Raw genomic sequence first — 27,245 nt, 5'->3', positions numbered from 1 at the left:
GAAAATTAAAAAAAATCGTGGTCACTTATGTGGCCCCAAAAAAGAGTTATTGGAAAGAGAGATTATTCTAAAATGTTAGAAGATACAAGGCATTCATTAAATGAGATGATAAAGGGTGGAGGAAACGTAGTACATATGGGAGATTTTAACTGCAAAGAAATATGTTGGGAAGAGATGATAGTGGAAGGTGGAAAGGACCTTTAGGGAAATATATTACTTGACATGAGTATAGAATATACAATGACACAATGAATAGAAGAAAATACCAGATATAGAAATAATAAAGAATCGTCGAGACTAGATCTTAATATTCACATCAAAGCGCAAAAATGTGGATGAAATTAAATACAAGACACCAATTGAGAATATTGATCACATACGACTTAAGTTTGAACTAAAAGAGGAAATATGTATAGAAAGAAATGAGAAATACGAAAAAGGAAAACTGATATATAACAAAATGGACTTTGGAAAACTTAGTGCTTTCAAAAAGCGAATTGGGAAGAATTCTACAATAAAGAATCACAAGTGGAAGAGATGGATGGTTTTGAAAGAAATTTACAACGAAGGAGTGGATGAATATGCACCAAGAAAAAAAATGTGTATATTAAATGCCGGTTTAACAAAAGGTGCAGTGAGGCAAAAGATACATATACATATACCAAGGCTTTTTCCCCCTTACAAGGGAGGTAGCCAAAAAGAAAAAGGCATAAAATCATTCCCACCCATTCCATCCCTGAAAACACTCCACACCCCTCCACCCTCCCTCTTATCTTAGCACCTCCTGGATGACGGGTCATCCCTGCACCTTGTCCACTGCCCTGGGTCAGAAGCAGTGTCGCCAGACACAGCACATCCACAGCAAGGCCGCTTCATTAAATCGGTGACCCCCCCCTCTCCGTCCCCCCATGCATAAAAGGAGAAGACGGGGAGAAATCCCTTCGGGCTGCGTCAAATTTTGCTCACACATACTAAAAGGCGAAAGATAGAAGGGATAAAGCTCGGAAAAGATGGAAAAAAAGGAAATTGGCAAATATATATCAGTCTAGGGAATGAATATGTAAAAGTACTCACGGGGGAAAAATATGAAAAAGACACAACAGAAAAATGTAAGGACCAACCAAGATTATTCTATAGATATGTGAACAGTAAACTAAAAACAAACAAACAGGAAATAGTCAAATTACGCCAAGGGAATATAGAATACACAGAATATATAGAAATGTCTTAAGTCATGAACAAAATCTTCAAGTCTATGCTCACTAGAGAAAATATGCAGCATAGGGATTAAGAAGTAAAGTGAGATCGCCGTCCAATAGAGAAATAATTGTAACAAAAGAAATAATGGACCAAATAACAAAACTTGATGACAGGAAATCGCACGGTCCGGATGGAATTGCAAACTGGATACTAAAAGAATGTGTAGATGAACTAATCGACAAAGTATACAAGGTAATAAGCTGCTCACTCAAAGAAAGAAAAATACCGTGAGCAAGCTTAAACACAGGAGAGAGCAAATTACAGTGAGTTAGAAAGAATGGAGATATATTGTCTGAAAAGTCTATATTGTATGAATGAAACTGAAACGAGAATGAAGAGGAAAACCAAAGAGACCTGGGAAGTGTGTGTTTAAAAGTTTGAAATGAGACAACAGAGATCAAAAGAGCTGAATAATTATAGTGACATTTCTCTTTGAAAACTTTGATGACCTGGAACGAAAATTATGAATGAAAATAACAAAATGAGGGAATGTGTTACAACGAAGAAGAAACATGACAACTAGGAATCAAGATCTGTCAGAGGGAAGTGTCTCGCTTCTTGATGGAGGACGCAAAATAAGGCTCGAGATCAAGACTAAGATCAAAGGGTCTTTAATTTCAAGGTGAAGGGGAAGGCAGGAGTGTGAATACACACGCACAAATAAGTGAGAACATTATGAAAAAGGAGACAGAATGAGGAAGGATGTAGGCATAATCCTCTTCCTTCTCATCCTCCTCCTCCCCTCCTCTTCCCCCTTCTCCTCTTCCTCTTCCTACTTCTCCTTTTCCTTCTTCTCTTTCTTCGTCCCCTACTTCTTCTCCTTCTTCTTCAATTTATTTTCCTCCTTAATTCCTCCTCACTGTCTCGTATTATTTCTTGTTCACCACGACCACCTTATCATCCTGTTGTTCTTCCTTTTCCTGCGGTACTCTTTCTCCATTTACTTCTCCCACTCCCCTTTCTCCTCTTTCTTTTTATTTTCCTCCTCATCTGTTACGTTCTCCTCGCCTTCCGCTTCCTTCTTCTACATGTACTCCTTCGCATCATTCAATTTCTTTCTCTTCTACCCACAATGCTCTTACACCCTTATTTTCCTTCTACTGCTCTTCCTCCTCCTCATACTTTTCTTTTTCTTCCTTTCCCCCTCAGTCGCCTTTTTTTGTTCCTCCGTTATCTCCTCGTCTTTTTCTTCTCATATTACTGATTGTTCTTATCCTCCTCTTCGTAGTCTTTATCCTCATTATAAATCCTCTATATCCAACTACTTTTACTCCTCCTCCTCCTCCTCCTCCTCCTCCTTCTTCTTCTCCAACTTACTCTCCACATCCTCCTCCTACTCATCACTTTCTCTTTCAACTCCTTCCTCTTTTCCTTAACTCCCTCTTCCTCTTCCTCCTCTTCTTCCTCCTCCTCTTCTTCCTCCTCCTCCTCTTCTTTCTTATGGACTTCCTCATCCTTCTACTCCTTTTCCTTTTACTTCCCCTTCCCTTCATCTCCTCCTCTTCCTCCCTTTTATTCTCCTCCTCCTCATAAACGCCTTCTTCAACCTCAATGCCTCCCTCACTTTCCCCTCTCTTCATCTTTTATTCTTTTCCTTCCCTATTTCTTCTTCTCCTCGTCTTTTTCTCCCTTTGTCTCATTATGGCCCTTCTCTTTTTCCTTCTCATTCTCTTCCTCCTCTCTTTCTTCCTCTTCATTCTCTATATATCTATTCCTCCTCTTTCTTTCTTCTCTCCCTGCTCTTTCTCTTCCTTCTCCATCTCGTCCCTCATGGTCGATCTTCCATTTGATCATGAGTCAACACCTAAGGTAAAAATATTAAATCAGGTTTCTGGTTTTGTAACAAAGATAAGTAAAGTTCTTCATTAAACTATAGAGCAACTGTAGAAAATTTTGTGTTCGTTCTCCCAGGTGTTTAAAGATACTAATTTCCTGATTCAGCTAGAGAGGAGAGCATTATGTTGATTATTTGAGATAATTCCCCAAAATATATATAGTTATCGTAACGGCGTTGACAATTTTATTTATTACCATATATGATAGTAACAACAGTCAGACAAAATATTTATCTACTAGCGTAACTTTTTCCATTTTCTCTGACAGAGAACCTCTATAGAGAAAACGAACTACATGGGTGACTATGGTATTTATCATCCGTTCCTTATAATGAATTTCAAAACTGAGAACTTTTCCATACTATTCCTAGCTATTTAAAGGGTATATCGGTGACATAATCACGCATGTAAACACACAAGCATATATATAAATATAGACAAGCATACATGCACACACAACATTACCGAGAGGTATAGTAATACAAGTATACGAGCTCAGAGTTCTCATTCGAGAAGTTAATAACACACACACACACACACACACACACACACACACACACACACACACACACACACACACACACACACACACACACACACACACACACACACACACACACACACACACACACACACACACACACACACACACACACACACACACACACACACACTCATGAGTGGGGAGCTGTGTGTGTGTGTGTGTGTGTGTGTGTGTGTGTGTGTGTGTGTGTGTGTGTGTGTGTTTTTTTTTTTTTCTGTTAGTGTGTGTGTGTGTGTGTGCAAGGTCATAGCATTACCCATAGATCGGACCTACGAGCTCTGAGCTCTCTTCCAGGAGGGAATAGCTGTCGATCACGAGTCCAACACGTGATCCAAAGACCAAGTGAATACACACACACACACACACACACACACACACACACACACACACACACACACACAAACTAGGTAAATACACACATACACAGGTAGCGTTCGCAAACTGATCTTAAGCAAATAATATCAGCACTCTCGTGAGTGGGGTTTGTGTGTGTGTGTGTGTGTGTGTGTGTGTGTGCGTTCGTGCGTGTAAGGTCATATATGAGCTTTGGGCTCTCATCCGGGAGGGTAATAGCTGTTGATCATCAGTCCATCACGTGATCCAAGACCATGGTGAATCACATACACACGCAGGCGCGCAATAGGTGAAAGACAAAACAAGATATAGATGTGAATATACACTAACAGGAGTGAAACTGATCTTAAGCAAAGAGTCTAGCATCCTGGGTTTACGATTATTTGGTTGTATAAATTGATGACAATAAGCATAACCCTCACTCTACTTAACCTAAACCTAACCTAACCTAGCCTATCCTGCCCTAACTAAACCTAACCTAACCTAGCCTATCCTGCCCTAACTAAACCTAACCTAACCTATCCTAATCTAACCTAACCTAACCTAACCAAACCAAACCAAACCTGACCTAACCTATCATAACCTAACCCAATTTAACTTAACCTAGCTTAACTTAACCTAACCTAATCTCATCTCACCTCACCTCACCTCACCTCACCTAATCTCTATTCCACTGTCGATATTCGGCGTACTGGGGTGACATGTCTTCAGGTGGGATCTCATGGGGTGACGATTCTTCATCTAAGCGTTCTGGGGTGACAATTGTTCATGTGACCAGGCAAATGTTTTTATGTATTATTTCAAATTATTCTAAATAAAAAAAAGTTTTTGAGACATAAAAGAAATGCATTGGCAAAAGCAGATTATTCCAAACATAGTTCACCTAAAAAGTGGATTATAAACAATTTGATAATGACAAAAGTAGCAAATGGAAAACGGTAAGCCTTCTGGAAACTCTGCAGCGTGGTAGTAGATAAATAGACACCAAAAAAGTGGGACAGAATAAAATAAGTCCTGTTTAAGCAAAAGAAAAAATAATAATAATAATAGTAATAATAAATAAATAAATGAATAATAAATAAATGAGATAATAAATAAATGAGCAAATAGATAAATAAACAATAAATAAATGATCAAATAAATAAATAAATAAATAAACAACAAAAACTTGTAAAAAAAAAAATAGTCAAGATATGAGACATATGGAGAAAGAATTAGACAAGGAGTGTGTGTGTGTGTGTGTGTGTGTGTGTGTGTGTGTGTGTGTGTGTGTGTGTGTGTGTGTGTGTGTGTGTGTGTGTGTGTGTGTGTGTGTGTGTGTGTGTGTGTGTGTGTGTGTGTATGTGTGTGTGGTGTGCGTGCGTGTGGGTGTGAATCACCATTGTCTTGGATCACGTGTTGGACTCGTGATCGAAAGTTATTTCTCTCCCAGAAGAAAGCTCAGAGTTCATATATGACCCAGCTATGGGTAATGCTGTGACCTTACATGCACAGGTACCCCTAACTCCCTGCCCACAAGAGTTGGAGTAACAACCCACAGTGCAGCGATACTGAAATGTGCGCGCGCGGGCATGTGTGTGTGTGCGTGTGCGCGCGCAAGTAAGAGAGAGAGGGAATCATGGAAAAAAGAAAAGGTTACATTGAACACATACAGAGTAATTAGATATGAGGACGAAAAGAACTTAGAAGGGAGTGTACCTAACAAATCTAAGCTGAATGCTGAAGATATAGTATATGAGTAAGCTAAAAGGGAAGCCAATATAATGAATCAAATTTTCCAATCGGCATTAAAGAATAAATAACATTTTGAAAAGAATGAAAAGAGTGATAAAATAGGAATTAGGAAGCATGAAAATGAAATAACGAGCCTGTTTGTATTCAAGAGCGATTTATTTACAATATGAAAAGGAGAGTTGGATTGATTTTGTATTTTTTTTTTACAAAGGCGGAGCATGCCGACAGGAGACGTTTTTATCCATATCTAGGTCGGATGCGAAAAAAAATCATATTAATAATAAAATAATAAATAAAAACTATGATAATGTAAATAACAAATAAAATACATAAATAAATGCATAGGTATAGTCAAATAATAAACAAACAGGTAAATAGTAAATAATAATAAATTGACATATAACTAATAATAAATAAAAATCAGACAGACAAATGATAACAAAACAAAAACAAATAATATAAGATAAATTATAATCATTACAGCATCTTACTTAGGTATTTATCTAAATGATTCTTAAAGCTTCGAACTGAACTACATTGCACTACATGTGCAGGAAGTTTATTCCATTCATTAACTACACGGTTGGCAAAGTTGTTTCTACCTACTTCCAAATTGAATCTATTTCCGGAGAGTTTAAGACTATTGTTTCTTGTCTGATTCTCATTCAATGTAAAAATTTGGTCACTTTTGATGTTGTCAATTCCCTTTAGAATTTTAAAGACCTGTATCAAGTCACCTCTGAGTCTACGCTTTTTTAGGGAAAACAGATTCATATGTTTTAGTCGATTTTCGTATGATTTATTTTTGATATTTGGAATCAGTTTTGTGGCTCGCCGTTGTACTCTTTCCAATCTGTCAATGTCTTTAATGAGATTCGGTGACCATACGGAAACAGCATATTCCAAATGTGGACGAACTAACGATTTATATAGCTTGTTAATGAGTGATGGACTTTTGAAATAAAAAGATCGCGCAATCAGTCCTAGAATCTTATTTGCTTTCTCAGAGGCTGAAATACACTGCTTGGATGATTTGAGGTCGTTACTGATAATTACGCCGAGATCTTTTTCACTATCCACTTTTGTTAACGAATTTCCAAATAACTTGTAATCGTACTTACTGTTATTTTTACCTATGTGCATTACCTTGCATTTACTTGTGTTAAATTTCATTAGCCACTTTTCAGACCATTGCTGTAATTTATCTAAATCTTCTTGAATATCTAATTGGTTTGAGTGATCATTTGCCACTCCGCACAGTTTTGTATCATCAGCAAATTTGGAAACAGTAGATTTTAGTCCATGGTCTATATCATTTATATATACTATGAATAGAAGTGGCCCAAGAACGGAACCCTGAGGAATTCCACTTGCAACACTTTTCCATCCAGAAGTTTTTCCATTTAAAACAGCTCTCTGTTTTCGACCATTCAACCAATTACTAGTCCAACCTAATAGGCTACCACTTATTCCATGCAAAGCTAATTTAGTAAGTAGTCTTTCGTGTGGGACGGTATCAAAAGCTTTTGCAAAGTCTAGATATACTAAATATATATTGTTTCTTTTGTCATAATTCGAGAGAACTGTGTTGTAGAATTCGAGTAAGTCACGGAAGAACGTTTCCGACTGAAACCATGCTGGCTATCATTTATCAAACGGTTACTTTCTAAATGATGTTCGATAGCATCTCTGATGATAGTTTCCATTATTTTTCCTACGATTGAAGTCAAACTTATAGGCCTATAGTTATTTGGTTTCTTTTTGTCACCTTTTTTGAATATGGGAGTAACGTTAGCTAGCTTCCATTCTCTTGGAACATCTCTGGATATGATGGATTTCTTGAAAATAATTTCTAATGGAACAACAATCTCATTTTTCATTTCCTTTAAGATTCTTGGATGCCAACCGTCAGGCCCTGGTGTTTTATTAACTTTGAGTCTGTCTATACACCTTTTAATTTTTTCTTTTGTTATATTTACCGTAGTGAGTAAGTTTACCCTAGACTTTTCACAGGTTTCAGTTTGGAATTCACCTTGAGGTGTTTCGTTTACGAATACCGAGCTAAAATAATTGTTTAAGATATTACACATTCCTTCATTTGAATATTCAAGTTGACCGTCAGCAGACAATAGTGGACCAATGTGATTCCTAACAACCTTTTTATCTCTAATGTAACTATAGAATTCTTTGGGATTCTCTTTGGATTTATCAGCGATGTTCATTTCGTATTGTCGTTTTCTTTTTCTTATTGTCTTTTTTAAATTTCTCTTTATTGATACATAACTTTCATAGTCATTAGATGCACCCGAGCACTTATATTTCTTATAAGCCTGTCTCTTTTTAGCAATACTTTTTTCAGTTTCTTTGTCGAGCCACTTTGGGCGAGCCTGATTTAGGGGACGTCTGTCCTTAAAAGGAATGTAAGTTTGAATCATCTTAGTGAGCGTATTTTGAAATATTTCCCACATCTGATCTACAGGTCTTTCGTTTAATTTTGCCTCCCAATCTGTAAGCTGAAGCTCCTGACGTAGTTCTATGAACTGAGCTTTACTGAAATCGGGTATTTTAGAAACACAAGTATCTATTCTAAAATTGTTTAGGAGTTTGAATCTAACTAGGTTGTGATCGCTATTTGCAACAGATTCACCGACTTCTACATCAGTTACCATGCTTTCGCGGCTAGTGATCAGAAGATCGAGTAAGTTTCCATATCTTGTGGGCTCTTTTACATGCTAAATTAAGTAATTGTCACCAAGAAAATCAAACAAGCGACTACCTATATGGCCATGTTCAAGGGTCATCCAATCAATGTCAGTAAAATTGAAATCACCCATTATCAATAAATCCCGGTTGCAGAAACTAGACAGTTCTTGAAATAACAGTTTGTCGTCTGCTAATGATAATGTCTTTGGCCTATATATTACACCTATATTCATTTTTTGTCCATTTGTTTGGGTTAACTCAACCCACAAACTATCATATGCATACTGTTTCACTTTCTCTAAAACACAAGCATGAACATTGTTTTTAACGTACAATAGAACACCCCCACCTTTCTTGTGGTTTCTATCCTGATGAAAGTGTTTAAATCCCGCAATATTAAATTCAGCTTCGAACTCTGTACCGTTTAACCATGTCTCAGTTATTCCTATCATATCGAGATTTTCGCTTTTGACATACGCCTGTATTTCTTGAAATTTGTTTCTAATACTACGAGCATTAAAGTACATGGTTTTAAGAAACTCGTGATTATTTCTTTTTGACACATTTTGAATTTCAATATCATGTCTTATATTATCATTTTGTTTTTCATTTATACCTTAATCTATATTATTATTTGGTCCTTCATTGACGTTCAATGCCTCAATAACATTTCTCCTATCAAAATTAACATTTCCCCCATCACGGACATCTGGTCGATCACGGTCATCCGATCTCTTTTGTACATTTTGTCCCCCTACGTCACCGTGATTCACGCCGGCCTCCCGTCGTTCAGTGACATTATGTCCGGCATCCCTTTCTAAAATTATATTTTGTCCTCCAGTGACATTATATCCTACCGTGATATTTTTTCCTCCATTATAATTACATCCCATCGTGATCTTTTGTCTTCCACTGTCATTACATCCTATCATGATATTTTGGCCTTCATTGACATTCTGTCCGGTATCCCTTCCTAAAGTTATATTTTGTCCTTCACTGACATTATATCCTACCGTGATATTTTCTCCTCCATTATCATTACATCCTATCGTGATATTTAGTTCTCCACTATCATTACTTCTCATCGTGATCTTTTGTCCTCCACTGTCATTACATCCCATTGTGACATTTTGTCCTATGACATTACATCCTAATGTGACATTTCGTCCTCTAGCGACATTGTATCCACTGTCATTACATCCTATCATGATATTTTGGCCTTCATGGACATTCTCTCCGGTATTCCTTCCTAAAATTATATTTTGTCCTTTACTGACATTATATCCTATCGTGATATTTTCTCCGCCATTATCATTACATCCTATCGTGATATTTTGTTCCCCACTATCATTACTTCCCATCGTGATCTTTTGTCCTCCACTGTCATTACATCCCATTGTGACATTTTGTCCTATGACATTACATCCTAATGTGACATTTCGTCCTCTAGCGACATTTTGAACATGAACAGAGCTTTCAAATTTTCGATAAGATTCCATATAGAAAAATTAATGCGGATATTGAATTTTTTTTAGTATTTTAAGGAGACACACAGGTATTAGTTAATTCCTTAAAGACAGCCGCATGAGAATAGTATTGAAAAAAAGAGACGGATTGGACAAAAGTGACAAATGGGATGTTTTTATATACATTACAGCATGAAGAATACTATAGGCGACTACGGTAATCTACTTGCTACTGATTACAAGGTGAAAAGTAATGGCTATCTTAAATAGCTGCAGGTATACATAGCTACGTTTTTTTTTATTAAAGCCAGAAATGTAAAGCGATATAAAAAGAAAAGAAAAGAAATTAGATGAACCAAAGCAAAATGAGATCTTTATGGAACTATGCAATGTTATGTGAACTAATTACGGAAACGAAGGATCTTGGACTCTTAATTACTGATGATGATGTCAATGGGAAAAAACACACAAACTGAATGACAGGAAAGGAGAGACATATTACTGTTAATGAGTATAGGTGTGGTATTTCATTGCACGAATGCGGATATAATGAAGAAGAAGAAGAAAAAATATCTGATCCACCCCTGACTGCACTGGGTGTGGTCGTTACACGAAATAGAAAAGAAAAGAAAAGTAAAAGAAACCAATTTACATCGAAAATAAAGATCCATAGCCTATATCGAAGAGCATGTGGGGTGATATTAGAGTACCCATATTAGTAAAGAAAATTATGTTAAAGCTATGATAGAAATGACAATAAGACTGGATAATTTGGTAGTATGGATTGAAAGAACATCATCAAATGGTGAACAACAAAACAATAACAGTGACAGATATCATCTTTACTTACCTACGTTTTAGTAAGGATACCATGCTATCCTCAAGGTGCTGTGGCGTCAGACAAATGGAAGCAGTAATAATTCCACGAAAAACATAATAATTACTGCCTCACAGACACCCAGTTCCCGGCTCCAAAGTGACACGAGCGTTTGCCTGAGGGTGGATCTTGAGGTATTAGTAAGGGGATAGAAGAAATGACAGCCTTGAGACTGGGTAGAGGCAGCTAACTGAGGGAAAAGTTTAACAGAATAAGGAGAAGGATGAGTACAGAGGGGGATATATAGAATGTTGAGTCTATTTTCAAAAGGGTCAGCCGTTCCATGTCATTTAGGAAAGAGAAATTGAAGGATAGTTCTCTGGCTGGTTCAGTAAATAAGGAAAACCAACATCGGTGGTAAACGTTGAATTTTCACAATAAGAAAACTCCAAAGGAAGGGAAGTGGAATCGAATGTATCCCATTGAGGTGGTCGAAGAATTCTAGATGGATCTTTGAAGTTTGGTGAGATATAGACAGAATTTAGATAGAAGAATGAATCTTTTTAACCAGGTAGTCGAAGATACCGAAAATTTAAGATGGGGAACACAAAACGTTGAAAGATTGTTACACAGCATCCGGATTTGGATAGAAATTAGAAATGAGAGTAGAAAGAGAAAGATCGTTCGAGTTCTAGTGAGAAAAAATGAGATCTAAGAGTAGAGAAGGTGGAGTTCAACAAAGAAATTAATTAGAACAAAGACCACGAAAACTGCAGATATAAATGGAGAGAAAGGGAACAGAAAAATACTCAGTATAGAATTATATACAAGTAGTACTCTATTTAGAATTTCTATAATTAGAAATTTTTCATATTCGTAACGAAAAAAGTCACAGAATCAAGAGAATACCGTTTATCTTTCTAACATTGATGTATTTTTCATATTTTTCAACACTTATCGTTGACAGCAAATAGTATGAGTTTTTATTAAAAAAAAAAAAAAAAAACGTGTGGAGTAGGAGACACAGGAACTTCACAAAATGTTTTTCGGACAGAAAACTAGAAAAAAAGTAGAGCTGACAAAGACAGAAATTGTTTGGAAGAGAAAGAGAATTCAAAAGTGATACTGAATGAGTGTCTGCAATTCAATGACAGGTAATCTCACACCACGTGGGGCTGGGAAAGAGAGAGAGAGAGAGAGAGAGAGAGAGAGAGAGAGAGAGAGAGAGAGAGAGAGAGAAGAACGAGAGAGAGAGAGAGAGAAGAACGAGAAAGGCAGGACGGGAAGAAGGTCCCAGGAAAAACAGTAAACAAAAGAAAAAATACAAGGGGGGCAGAAAGAGGGGAAGGGGTCATTCTGCAAGGGTGAAAAGGAGATGAAGAGAGAAGAGGGAGAGGGATTGTTTTTGCATTTGTCTCTCTCTCTCTCTCTCTCTTTCTCTTTTTTTGTAGTTCACTTATATGAAATGTGTACCTGTCCTGTTGTATTTATGCGTCTGTTATACTCTCTCTCTCTCTCTCTCTCTCTCTCTCTCTCTCTCTCTCTCTCTCTCTCTCACACACACACACACACACACACACACACACACACACACACACACACACACACACACACACACACACACACACACACACACACACACACACACACACACACACACTCTCTCTCTCTCTCTCTCTCTCTCTCTCTCTCTCTCTCTCTCTCTCTCTCACTTACTCTCTCTTTCTTTCTTTTTTCTTCCATTCTTTCTTGGAAAAGGGGGTCCTCCAATGATTGCAAGGTATGTTTCTGCCAGCTTCCTCACTACAAGAAAAATAATACGGAGTTCTTTCGTGGGTAAATACCCACAGAATTCCGACAGCACAACCTATGCAAATCTCGCACCACCGAAATACTTCAGCAACATAAGGCAAAGGAAAAGAAGAGACACAGGTTGGAGAACTCGTAGGAAGAAGAATTTTCAACTATTTAGCTGCCATAGGCCCAACTGAGACTTCATGAAATTTCCTTGAGGATAAAAATATTATTTGATACTCCCTGTGATGAAACACGATGAACTCATTTAACATAGCTATCTCTACATGTTTTTTTTTTGTATAAAGATAAAGATTTTTGTGAAGACGCAAATAATGAGAACTATGATTGCACTAAGGATACTGGCATCAGGTATATTGTTAAATGAATAATTTAGTATATAGACTTGTCTATCTATACTTGAATTGAGTTATACTACGGTACAACTTTTCCAACAAATAACTTAGTACTTTATATTTTGTTCTTGCTTTACTGGTAAGGATCTTCCTTTAAATGAGATGCAAAATTTTTCATTTGATTTACATTTTTTCATAGATCAACTTCAATGTGTCTCTGTAAAGTATTTCCAGCGTATATTTGATTACTCATATTTGGACGTCGTTTATTTTTTTCTTTGCGCCTCATTTATGTATAATTATTCTTAACCTTTGTCGAATAAAATATAGAAAATAAGGAAATAAAAGATGTTTGTATAAGATTCATATTTCGCTTCTGATAAAAAGAAGCAAACACTTGGTTGTGTTCGAAACTATCAATATAATCTATATCCAATTTACGTTGATTTTCTAATACACGTAATTCATGACTGGGGCAAGTTGCTTAGGAATGGGTAGGGTGACTGCATGGGAGTTTGCTCGGCATGATGTAGCTTCAGGTGTGGCGTGTTTTCGAAATTCATTTCCCTTCGGTGCTGCAACTTCTGGTAGCAAACTAATACTACCTTTACATCAAACGAAGCTTAACACTACGTTCGGAAGTCAAAGTGTAAGGAGACAAAACTGATTTATTTTTCGTAGAGAGGCAAGTTTGAAGGAAGGAGAGGCAGAAGAGGAGACTTCCTGGGTTCCTGGAAAGGGGGACGATGTTGTCACCGAACTTAGTAAGTGGTGGAGGTGATGAGGAAGATGGAGTGGTGGGAGGCTGGAAAGGAAGGAGATGGATTAGCTTTGCCTGAATGAAAGGTCCATCGGGGTTGGCTTGAATGGAGAACTTTACCCACGCGTGAGTGAAGAGGGAACGCGTGTCGTGAAGTGACCATCCACGAAGATGTTTTGTAAATCATGAGTCTTTATTCATTTACGAGTATCTATTCATTTGTCTGCCTATTCATTTGTTTGTTTATTTATTCATTGTTTATTTATATAGTCACTTATTAATCTATTCATTTATTTATTAACTTATTTATTCATTTATGCATTCGCTTACCTATCCATTTATTCATTTACGTATTCATTCATTGTGTATTCATCTATTTCAATATCACTTATTTATCTTCCTCACTCATTAATTTATTTCTTTATTTATTTGCCCATGCAATATGTTATTATTTGTTCATTTACCTATTTCTTATTCCTTTACTTATTTATCACTAATTGATTTGTTTGTTTATGTATTTATGTACTTGTTTATTCATTTATTTTTTATTTATTTATTTATCTATTTATTTATCCAGTAATTTACTTATTTACTTATTCATTTATATTTTTATTCATTTACTTTTTATCTATTTACCTATCTATCTATTGATTTATTCACTAACCTATCTATATATCAATTTATTTGTTATGCAGTCATACATTTATTTGTTCATCTGTGATATATGAATGAATGTGCTTATTAATTACTTGGGTAACTTGTTCGATAATTAGTTACTTCATTCGTTTGCTAGTTAGTTGGTTGGTTGGTTAGCTGTGTGTATGTGTGTGGGTGTGATTCATCATGGTCTAGGATCAGGTGTTGGACTAGTGATTGACAGCTATTTCCCTCTCAGAAGAGAGCTCAGAGCTCATATATGACCGATCTATGGGTAATGCTGTGACCTTACACGCACACGCATCTCCAGCTCCCCGTCCACGAGAGTTGGAGTAACGACTCGCAAAGCAGCGTTAATAGAATTATTTCAGCCATGGACGGGATTTGAACCCGGGCCGCCGTAGTAGCGGCCGGGAACTCTAACACTGCGCCACGATTCGTGTATGTAGATTTGTTTGAGTTATTTTTAAAAATATGTATATTCTTGTTTATGTTTGGATATACATGTTCTGTCCCTAATTAACAGAATTAGTACTCTAATTGTTTAGGAATAATTTAGTTATATTCATAGAAGTATAATTTAGTAAATTGTAGTGATTTATTTTGTTATGCCAAATCATTCTAGCTCTTTCTACGGAAAGTCGTAAAAGTTTATTTTTAATAAAATGTAAGATTGATATGACGCTTAATTAGGAAGATAGAGTACAAATATAAAATAAAGTTTGTTCATCAAATCTATATAAAAAAAGAATCATCACACATCTTTTCCAAATCAGTATGATGATTTCGTTTCAGTCACGAATGTTTTAATATTTATTAACATAACAGATCATGTTTTTGTAGTTATTATCATAGTTATGACCTTTTCCAAGTAGGAATTGATGTTTTTGCTTCCATTATATTTCGGTATCTTATATCTTTTCCATATTTTCCCGTTGAACATCTATGGAAATAAATGGGTTAAATACAACCATACAATAGTTACCCCCTAAAAAGCAATCACCATTCCATTCTCTCTATCTTGTTGGTCCATTTTCTGTTACGCTATTAAAGGGGAACTTTGAAATAATGTTTATAAATTACACAATTCTTTTGTTTTTTGTTTCTTCTTGACAATGAAACACCCAAGTAAAGTCATCTTAATTTTGTTACAAATTCAAACGATCTTGTTTGTGACAACAAGCTGCTAAGGTCTAACAGGCTTTGGCAAATATTGATCGGTCTTCTTGTGAGGCCGGAGGGGCATTTGCACATTGTAGCCTAAACACAGGCGCTCGTGTTCTGAGGCTATTGCTGGTCTGGGAGCTCTGACTGCAGACGCGAGGAGGTAAACAGAGGCAACTGGGTCGGGCAAAGGAGGTTCTGGAGTTGAAGGAGATGCAGATGCTGATTTAGCAACATTACGTGGTGGTGATGATCGATGGTTGAACTACTGATTCCTTTCTCCTGTGATACTCTCTCTCTCTCGGCTTCCTGTAAGAAAATATCCAGAAGTCTCCCTCAACTAAGTGAAATAGATTAGCAGCAGCAAGAACACCTTTGTAGGTCGTAAAACGCAGCAAATAGGATCATCGAAATAGACCCGAAGGGAGAGAGAGGGGGGCTCTTCTAACTGTGTAAAACTTACTTAGAAACAGCTGGACTAAATACTAATGTCCTTCAGTACAAGGGAAGTGTGTGTGTGTGTGTGTGTGTGTGTGTGTGTGTGTGTGTGTGTGTGTGTGTGTGTGTGTGTGTGTGTGTGTGTGTGTGTGTGTGTGTGTGTGTGTGTGTGTGTGTGTAGGTTTGTGTATCATTGTGTGGGTTTTGTGTTTGTGTTTATGTGTGTGTGTTGTATTTGTGCTGCGTTTGTATGTGTGTGTGATTGTGTGTATGTGTGTGTGTGTGTGATTGTGTGTGTGTGATGTGTGTGTGTGTGTGTGTGTGTGTGTGTGTGTGTGTGTGACTGTGTGTGTGTGTGACTATGTGTGTGTGTGTGTGTGTGTGTGTGTATGTGTGTGTGTGTGTGTGTGTGTGTGTGTGTGTGTGTGTGTGTGTGTGTGTGTGTGTGTGTGTGTGTGTGTGTGTGTGTGTGTGTATGTGTGTCTTTGTGTGTGTGTGTGTGTGTGTGTGTGTGTGTGTGCGTGCCTGTGTGTCTGTGTGTGTATGTTTGTGTGTGTCAATGTGTATTTTTCTGTGTGCGTGTGTGCGCGTGTGTCAATGTGTATTTTTCTGTGTGTGCGTGAATGCCTCCTCTTGTTGTATATATTTGTATATCTTCAGCATTTAATGCTCTGGTAATTTTTAATCTATTTTCTAATGAATAGTGAACTTTATATGTGTTATAACTAGTATTGTAATCGTTTTAACTAAGGTATATGATTTATTATGTATCATTAAATAAAACATTACCAGAAATACTTACTGAATGCTATGACTAGGCAGGCTTCATTTTTTTTTGTAGACTTATAATCAGAAAACAGAAACTGGACTAGGAGGAAATTATAATATTCTATTCATAATTTTTTTTTTTTTTTTTTAAGGAGTTAGACAACAAAACACAAACTGAGGTGTCCGGTATGCAACTATAGCAACCAATAGTTATAGCAGTATCGTCAAACCAGTCACTGTCTAACCTTTACTTACCACCATCTTCACCATCAACAGTACAAATGAATTCCCACTATGACACGGGACTACTATTACCAACATGATCAACACTAACATCTTCCCTGTAACATAACACTTCCGCCACATCCAACCAGCCCTAGAGATAACTAACACTTACCCAGTGCCTGGGGGGCAGACTTGTCATTGAGCTCGCTGTGTTTGTAAACACACCCATGCCCTACCAAAACACCTCGACGTCCTTTACCAGCTAGGCACCAATCATCCCTCTTCCCCACCTCACTGCTATGGTGTTTATGTGATCTATACGGCCATTACCAAAACCCTTCAGGCGTCAGGTTTCAGAGGAGTAATTTTCCCTCGAATCTGTCTCTCTCTATGTATTGCAATACCTTCCCTCGACCCCTTATAAGATCGTGTATACAAGACCTGCACCCTACTGCATCTGTTTCCTATATCAGTTTATTTGGTTCCTTTAAATTTCTTGTATACTGAGATGGTAAGAGAAAAAGGTTCATGTTCATTGAGTAATATTCACTTAGTATTAGAAATCCTAGATAATGAAAAAATCACATGAAACGTATTGTACACCACTGTGATTATACAAGTAAACATGAAGGTTATGCAAATAGGTTCTTACGCGATCGCAAGTGCGCACACACACACACACACACACACACACACACACACACACACACACACACACACACACACACACACACACGCACACGCAGCGCAGCGATACTAAAATCATTTCAGATCTAGGCGGGATTCGAACTCGGACCACTGAGTTAGTAGTTGCAAGTCGTACCACTGCACCGTTGAGCCGTGTGTGTGTGTGTGTGTGTGTGTGTGTGTGTGTGTGTGTGTGTGCGTGTGTGTGTGTGTGTGTGCGTGCGTGTGCGTGTGCGTGTGCGTGTGTATGGATGTGTGTGTGTGTAAGTACAGTATACAGAGAGAGAGAGAGAGAGAGAGAGAGAGAGAGAGAGAGAGAGAGAGAGAGAGAGAGAGAGAGAGAGAGAGAGAGAGAGAGAGAGAAATGAGGGAGAAATTGGGAGCAAACGTTTATGCAAATCTTAGCGTCCACTTGCAGAGATCTGCTCCTTCGGGGTCCACAGGTGAAACAGCCTCGATCTGTTGGCATTCATGGTTGGGGACAAATTTGCTTTTAGGGCCAAATTAAACTTTCCGATGACCACCGAGAATCGTGGCCCTGGATGAGGAACGGACCCTGTCCACGCAACCTGCTCCTGATAGAGGTCACTAGCTGTAACCTAATGCTGTCATGGTGGGGAAAAGCACCTCAACCTACTGCAGGGTACCATTTCACTCATTAGCGTGTATGTATATATATATGTATATATATATATATAATGTATATATATATATGTGTGTGTGTGTGTGTGTGTGTGTGTGTGTGTGTGTGTGTGTGTGTGTGTGTGTGTGTGTGTGTGTGTGTGTGTGTGTGTGTGTGATTGTTTATTTGTACGGAAGTTATAATACAGAGAAAATGATACTCATTATCTGTCTGTGCACAAGCTATCTAATTTTTAAGTAAATTATTGAATTAAAAGAAAGAAATTGAGATATAGCAGTAGACAACAGGGGTATTTTTTTTTTCTTCATGTTTTAGATGAGCTGCATTTCATACAAAAATAAGCTTATTCAAATATTAACCTTTTTTTATTACTTTATTCTATAATTTCATTCTATAATTTATTCTATTACTTTATTCTCTACTATTCTATATTCTATACTTTATTCTATTACTTTATTCTCTACTATTCTATATTCTATACTTTATTCTATACTATTCTATATTCTATACTTTATTCTATACTATTCTATATTCTATACTTTATTCTATACTTTATTCTATACTATTCTATATTCTATACTTTATTCTATACTTTTTTCTATACTATTCTATATTCTATACTTTATTCTATACTTTGAGTGAAAAAATAAAGAACATGCACATACAATTTAAGAACACTGCTCACTTGGTTATAGTTCTTCTGCTCGAGTACTTACTATTTGTATCGTTACTGATTTCTTAGAAACTATTCATTGTAATATAAATTACATGGGGCCGGAACGAGCGCTGCAAATGCCCTGGACTTGTAAACGACCCCTGAGGGAGTTGAGGGGAAAATCAGGAAAACGAATCGCCCCCAGACGTGGTTCGTATCTCCACTTGCAGACTCAATATCGACGTCACATCGATTCCCTTCTCCCTTTCCTTCCTCTTCCTTGCCTCCTCCTGCCTCCGTTCAGTTCAACTCTTCCTTGCTTCTCTCTCTCTCTCTCTCTCTCTCTCTCTCTCTCTCTCTCTCTCTCTCTCTCTCTCTCTCTCTCTCTCTCTCTCTCTCTCTCTCTCTCTCTCTCTCTCTCTCTCTTTTATCTCTTTCTTTCTCTGTTTCTCTGTGTGTCTCTCTCTGTCTGTCATTCTCTCTCTCTCTTTCTCTCACTCTCTCTCTTCAAATGCCTCTATATCTGTCTCTCTCCCCTTCTCTCACATTCCCTCTCTCTTCTTCATCTCACGCGGCGCCATCCTCCTGGCCTTCATTAATTTCCCAACTCAACTACTTGCGTCTCTCCATCTTTCCCTTCAACACGTGCGAGACTAAAAGATGGCTTGTTCCGGAACATGAAAAACGATCTCAGCAAATTGAGGTGTCAGGTTCAGTAGGTGTAGCGGTCGCCGGCACCTCCGTCGGCCCCCCCTCCCGCCAGGGATCGCCACCCTGCAGACATGGGAAGGTGGAGGGATCCACGGCGACCCACCAACCCCAACCTCATCTCCTCCTTCGTCCTCCCTTAACCCCCCCCTCCCCCGCTCACCCTCCATCTCTCCTTGGCCCTCCTGGCACTCGAGCCCTCCTGCTCTTGTTGTTGTTGTTGTTTTTTTGGTCCTTTTTTCGAGAAGATGGAGGGTGTTCACATGTGTGGGAGCGTATGTACGCACGCACCCATGCACGTTTGGTCACGTATACACGAACACTTGCATGAACGCCCATACACACGTATACACGCACGCACACACACACACACACACACAGGCACGCACGTACACCCACAAACGCGTGTGCGCGCGCACACACACACACACACACACACACACACACACACACACACACACACACACACACACACACACACACACACACACACACACACACACACACACACACACACACACGACTCGGTGGCGCGGTTTTATAGTCCCCGACTGTCATTACGGCGGTCCGGGTTCGAATCCTGCTCAGGGCGGAAATAATTTCAGTATCGTTGCGCTTCGGGTCGTTACTCCAACTCTCGTGGGAGGGGAGTTGGGGGTGTATGTACGTGTAAGGTCACTGTATTACCCATAGATCGGTCATACGAGCTCTGATCTCTCCTTCGGGAAGGAAATAGCTGTTGTTCCCGAGTCCAGCACGTGATACAAAGACCAATGTGAATACACATACACATGCACATGCACGCACGTATACACACACACACACACACACACACACACACACACACACACACACACACACACACACACACACATACACGACTTAAAGTGTGGGAAAAGAGCTATTAGGAAGACGCAGCCAGAATCCATATTGAATACACGTGAGCCTGTCCCATTACGTGTAGCACATTGTGTCTCATTTTGTTATGTCACATATCAATTCTAAACTTCATGCGGTGTCCTGTTATGTGGATGCGAGTTGATATTACCTATCACGAGTATAAAGAATCCGATTTTTTCACAAAATTTATTTCTGGTGTTTTATAATTGTGCGGACATTCTTGTGAAATCTTAAGTCGCCTCTCTTGTAGGTTTCTGATAATCACTACGTTTTAGCTTCGAGATAAATGACCTACGCGACGAAGTGCTTAGCTGTTGTCAAATTCCTTACTTGTGCCTTGTGTGTGTGTGTGTGGACTGACAGTGATAGTAATGACTGGGGTCAGATTCGGACTGAAACTTCGGGTCTAGATCGAGAACCACTTTGCCACAGCGTTATCGGTGATGGCATTAATTGGTCCACTCTCGTCTCGGTGTCAAAATCTTTCCCCGTGATTACGTTAGTGGCACCAGGCAGAGGGTCCACACATGTCTGGTAGATGTTTGTATTCATTAACATAAAAGTTATGAAGAGAATTTGGTCATGAAGGTGTCTTGAAGGAAAGAAAGTGCTATGAATATATAAAAAAAGAACGAGAAGAGAGGAAAGAGAAGATAAAAGAGGAGACAAAAAGGAGAAAGAAGGGAATAAGAAAGATAATAAATACATAAATATTTCTTAGAAAGATCATTGCACACCAAAGACTAACAGAGTTGGCAAAGGAAATATCTTAGGAGGGAAACAGAGAGGTGAGACTATGGAAGTTAAAATCTGAAAATAAAAAATCTAATCACAAAAGAATGATGCTTGACTCTGGTCCTTGGAATATCAGTAAATACTGACCACATAAAACCTATGTAATGAATACACCATACTGGAAAAAATTATATGGAGTAGAAGAAAACTGAAATAGAAAACGAAAGACATGAAGCGGAGGGAGGAGAAGGAGAAGAAGGACAAGGACGAGGAATAGAGGAAGAAGGGGAAAAAAAAAAAAGAAAGTTGAAGAGGAAGAGGACAGTAAACAATAACAAAAATAGAGAAGAAGAAAGATAAGAAGTAGAATTTAGGCGAATAAGAAGCTAAAGAAGAAAGCGTATAAAGAAAGAAAGCGAGGGGAAGGAAAAAAATAAAAAGTTGAATAGGAAGAGGACAGTAAAGAATAACAAAAATAGAGAAGAAGAAAGAGAAGTAGAATTTAGGTGAATAAAAAGCTAAAGAAGAAAGAGTATATAGAAAGAAAGCGACGAAGTAGAAAAAGACGTAGAAGAGGAAGAAGAAGACATAGTAGAAGAGGAAAAAGAAAAAGAAGAAGTAGAGCTCATCATCATACGAGTATATCTTCACACCTTCTTACCCTGAATAGTCCTGGACCATCTCTCCTTCCTCATTCCCGCTTTCGTCACTTCAGTCCACCTTTCCTCAACTTTCTCAATTTCGCTAAAATTCCCTTACTCCCGTCCCCCCAACTCTTTCCACACCTTACTCCGTCTCTCTCCCGAACTTTCCGAAAGTGTATCCACCACATCACACCCCTCCTCTCCCCACTACCACAGACTTCCTATACCCTACCTACTTCCCTTAGACCCGGGGTTCTCAATCTACATTCACGTATACCCCGTAGTTATACACTACTGTTTCTTAAACTACTGGAGATGACCTCAACACTAAATATAATCGTTTTGCATTCCCTAACTGCTAGTGGATTTTGGTTGGCGGTCCCTTTTATTGACCCTCGTAGCCCAATAGAGTTCCATAAACCACAGGTTGAGAACCACTGCCTTAGACGAACAGTGGTCCTTACACGTGGTGGTGGTATGGGAATGGATGTCGGAGTGAGTCATGTCCCCACTGCCCGTATCTAAAAACCCTCGTTACGTAGGTGCAACCCCAGCGGGCTGGAACTCGACGATCTTCAAAATATTCCTCACTATCAACTTCCGATAACATATGTTCCGTCTCTCTCTCTCTCTCTCTCTCTCTCTCTCTCTCTCTCTCTCTCTCTCTCTCTCTCTCTCTCTCTATCTCTCTCTCTCTCTCTCTCTCTCTCTCTCTCTCTCTCTCTCTCTCTCTCTCTCTCTCTCTCTCTCTCTCTCTCTCTCTCTCTCTCTCTCTCTCTCTCTCTCTCTCTCTCTCTCTCTCTCTCTCTCTCTCTCTCTCTCTCTCTTCTCTCTTTTTTTTTTTTTTTTTTTATTTTTTTTATTAAACACGTTTACAGCAGAGGGGTTTTACCCGGCCGAATAAGCACACTTGTTGGAAACTACCAACAACTCCCCTCCTGTTGGCTGATAACATAGTAGTATCTCCACAATCACCCAAAACAAACAATCCCCCGATGTTTATACTCTAATAGGTCTATAGTAGAACCTAATAACTGTAGCCAGCTTCTCTGGGGGCCTCGGATTTCCGTTCAAAGATACTCAAGGCAACAATGATCCACCCCCTTGTCTACCATCTACCTCTTCTTTCTTGCCATCTACTCTTTCTACCATCTACTCACTTCCTGGCTGCCACGTACTCAGTTCCCTTCTTCCATTCACTGTCTCCCCTTCCTACCACCAATCCTCTCCCAACCACCAATATACCTGTCCTGACGCAGACCTTTCCATATCATCCCTAGGCACCCGAAGAACTCCTAAATCTCCCATATCATCATCATCATCACCTTCATCATCATACCCTATTTCACTCCACCTTTTCCCAGACACCGCTCTTCTATACAACTCCGCGCAACGATCTCATATTGTTTCCCCGTGCACCATCGTCCTAGTGTTCTCTTTTGTCAGCCTTTGCCTCCTTACATCTCCTGGCTCTCCTCCTTCTTATTCCCCTCCTTCTCTTCTTCTCTTCTCTTCCCTCCTTCACCTTCGCTGCCAGTGTTCAGAAATCCACCAGAAGTCTTTAATAATGATTAGCTTCCCACGAAACGCCACGAAATGGTTCACAGAACTGACTTCACCTCGCTGCCTTACAATAATTTTCTTCTTGTGTTTTAGCAAGTGTTACTCTACATGTGTTTGCACAGTTGAAGAGCCGAGTCGGTGTGCCTGTGTCCGAAGAAATTTGTTGAGCAGAACTGAGGAAAGGTAAACAAGAGGGTGACGTGGGAGCTCATAAACGTTCAACTATTCCGGCGCAAACGTTAAAGTATTCCCCGCATAAACATTGAAGTATACCCTCAACCAAGGGTAGCCTTTGCTCCCAGCAGCTCTCTCTGCCGAGAGGCAAGTTAGACCTACCGCGCACGTTAGGCAAAGCAGTTTCCTTGAATAAATACAGTGTTGTCTTTTAGGCTTCATATTATAATGTACAGCTTAACCTAAAGCGATAATTGAACACGTGTTCTTTATGTACAATTTCTATTTTCATAAAAGCGAATTTATGGGTATTATCTTTTTGTGAAAAGGTTTCTCTATAAAGCATTGTATAAATACAGCCTGATCTAATTTCATGACATATCTTAGAGTAAAGTTCTGACTTGTGATAAATATATTCTACTTCGTGTGTGTGTCTGTATATGCGCAGGAGTGTGTGTGTATGGGGGTCATGTGTATGTGTGTGTATGGGTGTGTGTGTATGGGTGTGCGTGTGTTTGTATGTGTATGCATGTAAGTGTGTGTGTGTGTGTGTGTGTGTGTGTGTGTGTGTGTGTGTGGTGTGTGCGTGCGTGTGTTTGTATGTGTGTGACGCGCGCGCGCGTGTGTGTGTGTGTGTGTGTGTGTATTCACTTGGTCTTTGGATCACGTGTTGGACTCGTGATCGACAGCTATTTCCCTCCTGGAAGAGAGCTCAGAGCTCGTAGGTCCGATCTATGGGTAATGCTATGACCTTGCACACACACACACCCCCAACTCCCCGCCCACGAGAGTTGGAGTAACACCCCTCAGCGCTGCGATACTGATATTATTTCAGCCCCGGGCGTGTGTGTGCATGTGTGTGTGTAAGTGTGTGTGTGTGTGTGTGTGTGTGTGTGTGTGTGTGTATGTATGTATGTATGTATGTATGTATGTATGTGTGTGTGTGTGTGTGTGTGTGTGTGTGTGTGTGTGTGTGTGTGTGTGTGTGTGCGTACGAGCATGCGAGAGTAAATGAATGAATGCGTGAATGAGTGAGAGCGAATTTACTGAGAATGTCGGCGAGTGTGACGGCTTCTGTTCCAGTTGGGAGCTTGTTCATTTTTACTGTTTAGATTGCATCCTGATTATATCTGTTACCTAGATGATGTTGGTAAATAGAAATGAAGACAAACATGCATGGCCCCATGTATGATTCATGTGTTTATGCGTGTATGCACACAGGAAATTGCCCGCACTTATGTATGTATATACCCTTGCGCATTTCCATGTATGCATGGAATACGCATAATTCATAAATACATAGATGAATATACATTATGTTTGCATGTGTGTAGGGATATATGTATGAATGAATGTATTAAAGTCTAAAACATATGTATGGATGTGTTTTATGGATATTTGTCTTTCATTATGTATATGTATATATATATATATATATATATATATGTATATATATATATACATGTTTGCGTGTGTGTGTGTGTGTGTGTGTGTGTGTGTGTGTGTGTGTGTGTGTGTGTGTGTGTGTGTGCGTGTGTGTATGCATGTACGTATGTATGTACTTATGTATATATGTATGTTTATTTGTATATATGTATGTATAAAAGTGTGTGATTTTATGTATTTATCAATATATGCATGTGTATACGTGCATTTGGTGTGTTGGTCCCTCAGGTCACGACCTCTCCGGTGCCCTCGGTTGATGCCCATAACCCTGTAACGATAAGGCGCCAATGATTATGGTCAAAGTAATGTGACACTCAGTGCTCAGTCAGTCCACTTAGTCCGAACATTAAATTCTGGAGCAAAGCACATAAATTTCCCTTTCGCTCACAGTATTGCGTGTTTTCTCATTCTCTAATGGATTCTTGCGAATCCCATTCACGCATTATGTCTTCCCTCTTCTGTGCCCGCTTGCCTTTTTCATTTTTTTTTCATTTTTTTTTTCAAGAGGCGACCTAGGTTTCCCTTCTCCGTCTGCCCGCCCCCTTGATCTCCTTGATGCCGTTTCGACTATCACCCTTCATTCTCTGTCTTGCTTCTCTTCGTCATTGTCATCATTTTAACCATCATACATCTGTCATGAACATAATACAAAATGTTTTTGCAGGTAACCACAAAAGAAATCGAAAAGAAACAGAAATTCCCAAGCGCTTTCGTGTTGTTCACTTCACTACCAGCGAAGATGTGTGTAACACGAAAGCGCTTGGGAATTTGCGTCTTCCCTATTTTTTTTTTTTACCTTCAAAATTTTTGGATCACGTGTGTTTTTAGTGATCATTCTATAATACAAATTACCTGGATGGTGTATGGCAGACGTTCGAGAGGGTGAATGCTATCGTCAGTAGACCCTGATGGCATAACTCGCTGATATTGAGGACTACCTAATAAAGAATAACTAACCTTCGTTTGTTACAGTCTATGAACCCTAATTCTAGATCTGCCTACGCCATGCTTCTTCTGTGATAGTCTGCTTACAGTGTAAGAACTATCAACTCATCTGTGATCTTGTTCTCTTGGTTTACGATTCTGAAGTAACACTAGTCCTGGTCGACTAGCCCGGATCCCGTCTTGCCTCATCAGACCATGCCATGCCTTGTTCCTTCCACTCCTTACCTTATAAAATCAAACTCAACATTGTACCATTTTTTCACATTGCCCTGTGTGCTATCAAGCATAGATTCTCTTTGACATATCATTTCACACTTTAACTTGATCCATCAAGTTAGGAATTAGCTATGTATTCATTTAATTCAACTTCCTTTGTTAATTTCGGCTCATATTTCTAATCAAACCAGAGCTTAGCTTGTATTACCTAGTTGGGTCACACTCCACCTTGCTCCATCAAGCCTAGATTTACTTTGACCATGAAGAACACAACCATAGCTTGCCTTATCAAGGTAAGGCTTAACTTGCCCTTGGATTTACATTCATCTTGCCTCGGCAGTTCACACTACTTTTCCACCCTAGTCTTTTCCCAGGGATGCCATATACATTTTTTTTTCATTTTTTTTTCTTTCCTTTTCTCCCTCCTTCCATGAATGGCTCCGTTGTCGAGCTCTATTTTGTCACGCCATTCATTCTTTGTATTCCTGTGTTCTCATTTCTTTTTTTCATTCCAGACATTCTGCCACTTCTCTTCCTTTCTATTGGTCTCTTTTTCCTCCCTTACAGTCCATACAAGTCGACCACCTAGCATCCCCGTTCTTCGTCACATTCACCATTTACTCATCTACAGCTTTGTAATTTGTCATATTTTTCTTGCACTGCAATTACTAATTAAACCATGAGGTACCAAGGGATTTTACCATTGTGGCAACTTCTCGTAAACTGTTCTTCAAGCCAATTCATAAATATTATTTCGTGCTGTAATGGTATACCTCCATCTTCAAACATATTATTCAATATCTGTATTACAAAACATTATTGACATTACGAGAATAGCATAAATGGGTCCATGTAAGAGAGATTCAATATATCATATCATCAATATTTATCGTGTAGATTACTCTTAAGATAATCAAGATATATTAAATACTTAACCAGAAATCGTACCTGGATAATAAGTAAAGTAAAAGATTTGACAGGACATCTGCTGTCACGGGCTCAGCCCGAATGTCCTCTCGGTTCTCCGACCATCACCCCATAACTTCAAATATTC

This window comes from Oratosquilla oratoria, chromosome 9 (genome assembly GCF_046742065.1).
Source record: "Oratosquilla oratoria isolate Oo_2021 chromosome 9, ASM4674206v1, whole genome shotgun sequence".
Classification (NCBI taxonomy): Eukaryota; Metazoa; Arthropoda; class Malacostraca; order Stomatopoda; family Squillidae; genus Oratosquilla; species Oratosquilla oratoria.
This window is presented reverse-complemented; position numbering follows the sequence as displayed.